The following is a 6,274-nucleotide window of genomic DNA, read 5'->3' on the forward strand; positions in this document are numbered from 1 at the left end:
GTTGCACTATAAAAACTTTTTTTTTCTACATGTTTCATTATAAACACTTCACATTTTTTAAACATGATTTATGTTTCCCTGTAGCTTTCATTGACAAACTTATTCAGAAAAAGATCCATTAGTGGAGTTACTGTGGAACTCAAAGTCATTTCAATATCATTCTGGTCATTTTACTTTTGTAATGTTTTTTTTTTTCTTTCTATTACGATTGGAGAAAATAATCTTCCTTTATCCATATTTTGAGCAAATAAACATCAGAGCTTTGGAACTTCTTTTAAATCTAATATGGTTTCTATTATTGATGTGCATCATGGAGTTTTGTGCTGTGTGCAGACTGACATGCAGCGAGGTTTGTGGCACACTCTTTTAGAGTCAGATTTACAAAAACATGCTCCCAATATATTTACCAAATATTTACTGTGTTTCACATCTGACTGCAGTGTCCACCAACACATGGATAACCCCACTTAATACGGTGCCACTCCATCTTGGAATTTAACTGTTCAAAATAATTTATGTAATCCCAGAGGGTATCGTACCAGTATAAATCTGTTTAAACCTTTTCTTACAATGAAAACATTTGTCTTTGCTAGTTTACTCAAATTTTAGAGGGAAAAAAACAACAAACAAACAACTCTTACATAGAACTATGTAGAACTACATTTCTAAAAAAGCAGATTCACTGTCCCTACTGTAGGGACAGTGAATCTGCCTTTTTAGAAATGTATTTCTTTATATTTATCTAAAACTACTTGACACAAACGTCGACTACAGAAAATGTTCCCAATCTGGTATAAAAACTTCTATAAAAAAGTGCTACAGCTTTCATTGGTATACAAGTGATTCATTTATAGATAGATGCATATTTGATAACTACTAATAGACATTTCAGCTTATCTCTGCTCTAGGTTGCTTGAATGAAAAATACTGCCTCCTTTGTTAGATGTCACCTTGATATGGGATGTAGTACTTTATATATATATATATATATATATATATATATATATATATATATATAGCTTCTGAGGACCTTCTACCACTCAGCCATCGAGCCCATAATGTCCTACTGCATCCCAGTGAGGTTCCCCCTCTGCATGGAAGCAGAGAGAACCATCGGGCACCCCCTCCCCTCCCTGACAGACATGTACCGGTCATGCAGCCTCAGCAGTGCGACCAGCATCACCAAAGACTGCACCCATCCAGTCCACGCTTTGTTCAACTTGCTGCACTCCGGCAGACGCCACCGGTCCATCAGGACAAGAACCACCACATGAGGAAAAGCAGTCACCTTACTTAACGCCCATTAATATAAGCACACCACACTCAATGATTCTGTATCCTTGTGGGAAATTAGAATTAACTTGTTACTTCTCCTTAATCTTTTCATTTTTATACATCACCTTGATCCCTTTCTATCTATAAACTGCACGTTTGCACCATTGCATTCTTGTAAAACTGCATTTTACTGACTACCTCTCATTTTTTTTCCGAGTATCTAATTTTTGAGCTGCTCAAATTTCTTTACAATTTGCAATTATAATGACTATAAATGACTGAATTTTGCAGACGTGAACATACAGTGTGGTAGAAGGTTCTAATAATGTTTTGTTTGTATTTTTTCTATGAAACGGAAATGTGAATGGATTTGACATTAATTCTTGTTTACTTGTTTGTTTGCACACATGTTTAATTTACACTTGGTATTTATTCTTGAGTCACACTGGTTGAAATTTTGGTTAAAGATGTCCTGGATCCATTTTAGGTCAGTTAATCAAATCGGATCATTCAAAATCAATTAGTGTTTGGTTCGTTTAAATATTTTAATTTAAGATGCACAAACATTTAGGACGCCAATCATTTTGCTTCTATAGTGAAATGATGTGTGGCATTTTTTTTTTTTTTTGGTGTTTTGTAGTACTTAACATCATTGTTTATTTTGCACAATGACTTTGTTTTTTGATTTTTATATGTTCAAATTTGTTGAGTGAATGTGTATAAAATACACTTTTAGCACTGTGCTTATTTTTGCTCATTTGTTTTATAAAATCTTTTGGGGACCACAGATTCAAATTGTAGCCTCAGGATGTACTCTGATGATTTTTTTTTCACTTGTCTCTGTGGGATGTTCAGTAAAAGTAAAAAAAAAAACTAATAAAATATAAATACACACACACAAAAAAGAAATTGCAGAAAACTTTTTTTATTAACTCCTAAAATGTTCTCGTTTTATCAAAAATGCCAAACTTTTGGAATATGCCTCAATTCTGTTGGATTAAACCACCTTATCTTTGGGCCCAGAATAGTTTCTCGATAATTTATGTGGCTCTGGTCAATAGAGTGAGATAGCACATCTGAATCCATAATCTTTGTTTGCTTTCCACTCTATTCCAGCGCTGTCTGATAATGAATTATTCACCCTTTTTAACAGCAGCCTCAAAGATAAGGTTGTAACAAATGACTCTCTTCTGCAGGCAATTTATCACACATAAGCTGGGACTGTTAATTGTCACAGATAGCGAGCTAAATTGGAAGATCCGTGAGTGTGAGGACGCATCTGAAGCACAACCTTTTTCTTTTTTTTTTTTTGTCAGTGTGGCGGTGGAGTAAAAATGCAAACCATTGAAAAAGAAAACTGGAAAAATGTTGAAGTAAACAGAACAGTTTCTGTTGAAGTATTTCCCTACTTCTTTTCACAAGCTTCAGGCCATACTAAGCAATGACAGTGTTTTGAGGTTCATGTCACAGGCTACCAACTTACGCCCATTAGGAGTTCAAGATCCTCAGAATTTCCACTCACATTGTCGCATTCCAGAACAAGGAGCTCAGATAAGCACTATAAAAGCACACCTCGTCAAAATTACGTAAGCTTGTTGAGTTTTATTTACCTTGAAAAAAAAAAAAAAAAGTACAAATTCCATTTTGACAGTGATGTGTGATTCCTCACATGACAAAGGTGAACGAAGGTGGACATGATTTTATGTCAGCCATGGACACCAGTGAAGATAAAAAATCCTTGGAAAAAAAAGTTTCAGCGTGCTGTCTTGTGGGGTCCAGATGACCCCACTTTTAATGTAAACATGCCCAGGATAACCCAACCACCGGGCCGCAGAAGAACCAATAAATTATACCCATTTTTTTTTTTTTTTATGAGAAGGAAAACTTTTATTTTGAAAATCAACTGGATTAGCTTGAGCGCTAAAAGCAGTCTGTTGGCGTGTAACACAAGAAAAGTTGCATGTAGAACCTTTCACTGCAAATGGAAAAGAACAGATGGAAGAACAGGTGATTCCCACACACCGTGCCTGTTTGGATAGAGATGTGTTTTTCATGAACGAATCGAATCTTTTGAACGGTCATAGAAATGCTCAAACAAGATCATCCATTCAGATCAACATTTCAGAGAAGTTGTGAACGGGATTCATGAAAATACTTCCATAAAAAAGGAGAGTCTCTTTCCAACTAGCTTAGCCTCTCCCAACCCCAAGCTAATATTAGCATAGCAACCAAAATGGCCAGCAATATTGGAGCTATCCCGCTGTACCGTTTTGAGCCATATCCCAGCTCAGTAGAGAAAAACAAAGATGTACATCAAACTATTTTTTACTAATAGATGAAGGAAGCTTGTGGCCTGCCCTATGCATGTTCTGTATGTCAAATAAGCGACAGAGAGTGCCCTTTTTTTTGTTTATCTCTGATTTGAGACAATTTGAGTGAATAAATACTCAGAAATTCTATTTTAATCTTAATGTTTAAATACGTCCTAAATTATGAGAAAAATGCTACAAAAACAGGTTAAAAACAATTTTCTTTGGAGTACATCTTTGATAAATAGTGAGGTCACAATGTTGGACCCTGTCTTATAAGTAAAAGGGTGAAAGCAGTGTACACCATCAACATAAACTCTATTTTTTTTTTTTTTTTTTCATCTTTTCGTTCTTTCAGTAGACACCCCAAATCCAGTATTCAAAATTAAAGGCATTAGATCAACATTTAATTGTTCATTTTCATTCATTTTTTCTCTTAATTGTGATTCTTTTTTATTGTCAGTGAGTTTGAATTTTGGGTTTTTATCCAATCATAAGCTAGTGTTGCTCATCACAAATCTTATAATATGAAAAATGCAGATAACAAATTTGACACACCTAGTTACAACTAATGGGACTAAAAAAAGCAGTTGTGACTAAGCTGTTACTCGCAAGATCCTCTGTCTTCTCTTTCCTTTTGCATGTTTTGATGTTATGCGTTTGTTTATTCAAGTTTCATTTTGTCACCTTCAATTTCAGCGAGATTCTTTTTTTTCTGTCATGTCAGCCTCAGGTGTTCTGCTGCTGTGACCTCCATGCCCACATTTCCTGACAGAAAGTACTACACAGGTTTCAATATTTAATTCACATACACAAAACACAAACACCGGAGAAAAATACTTCAGTATTCAAGGTTTTAGCAATGGAACAAGAAATGCACAGAAAAAAACTGAAAATAAACATCCAAAAGTAAGTTATATTAAGTTACATTTCTTTCAAAACAATTTCAGTTCTTTTATTTAAATTACTTCAAATGATTCTGTTAAATATGCCAACATCTGATCTCATATTGTACGTTTAAGTCACCAACACAGGTTTTTGTTACTGGTTGCAAAATAAATTAATACTAATTAATTCTAAGAGTTCAGGGCATATGGTTGCACACATGTCATGACTACACCTTGTCATTTACATAAAATACATCAAATACTTTGATAATATTGACTTTTTTTATTTCTTTGGGTTTATTTAAATGTGATAATATTACAGAAAAATGTGCACACTACAGTTGTGTTTTTGTATTCCCAAAGCACAACCTTTCTCTAAAGGTTTGAAAATGTAATAAGAGAAATATCACACTATTACTGTAATTACTGTTGTGGAAATGTACGAATTGAATTTGATCTGAAGTATTTTTCACACACGCTACTTCCTCTTCTCGCTGTCAAGTGGGATGTGACAGCTGGATGATAATGCTGTCGGCTGCAGAGGGGTTGTGTTAGCAGCGTCACCATCTGTGGGGTTTGACGCAGAGAAGTGGGATTCAAGTCTTCACTGAAAGATTCAGCAACAGTTAGGAAGGAAACACTGATCAGTACTATAAAGAGAAACAAATTATCACAGAGCAACATTATGCTACATTAAATCTTCAAATTGCAGTACATTGTTTTTTCTAATTTTTAGAATCAATAGTTACATATTTTTCCCAAAAAACTGATCAAAGCTTAAAGGATGAAACTCGAACACATTCAGACACCTCTAAAAATATACATTTCCTTCCAATAATGTCAAACGCTGGACCCGGTCCCATGATTTCCTTTGGCATTGAAGCTTTCTGAGGTGCCTAAATGAAATTCAAGTGAACAGCTCCAATTTCTTGGGTTTCTAATTAGAAAAGCTCTGGGGAAATCAGGTGGTTACAAGTCAATGAGAATGACAAAAACCTTCAGTCAGGCTTCTGAAGAGCGCGGGAACGCCACCGCTCCTCTGACAGGAGGGATCTCCAGGTTGAGAGCTGCTGAAAACTGCCCTGACGAGGGAAAACAATTGGGAAGTCCCAGCACCAATTCATCACAGTGACAGTGCTTGGCCACATGGAAATGAACACATGAAAGGAAACACATTAAGGGCTTAGAAAAAGAGAAGGCTGCTGGTCAGAAAAAAAAAAAAAAATAGAAACCCTCGGCATGTGTTCTATTCAGTGTGCTGACAAAATTACATTCAAAGACCGGAACACTTGAAAAGAACATATTCGGTCCTTTTTTTTCTTTTGACAATGCCCTCTTCCACCTCCCATCCACAGTGCTGCAGCTGCTGATGAAAATAGAAGAAAAACCTTCAAAACCTTTTGGCATTTGCATATGCCAAAACAATTTGACGACTGTTCAAAATTCAAATGTGGCGATGAGTAGCACTAATAATATGACTTGGGAAGGATTATTGATTTTAAGAGCTTGATGAGGTCATGAAATCACAAGCAGTAATCCTTTTAAGATGGAACAAGAATTAAATGAACTTTTTAAATGATTTTTTTTTGTTAAATAGTAACAACTTCAAGCTGAAGATAAATATTTAACAAAACAAAATAAAATGAATATGAGAAGCATTAAGCATGATGGTGTTTTAAATGTTCTGATGGTCATTTGACTGAATGGATAGTAAGCTGCAAGTGGATACCATATCAACACAAAACAGTAAATGTGTGTGCTGCTCATGGGATGCTCTCATTTAACAGCAAGAAGGTCCTTGTT

This window comes from Oryzias melastigma, linkage group LG9 (genome assembly GCF_002922805.2).
Source record: "Oryzias melastigma strain HK-1 linkage group LG9, ASM292280v2, whole genome shotgun sequence".
Taxonomy (NCBI): Eukaryota; Metazoa; Chordata; class Actinopteri; order Beloniformes; family Adrianichthyidae; genus Oryzias; species Oryzias melastigma.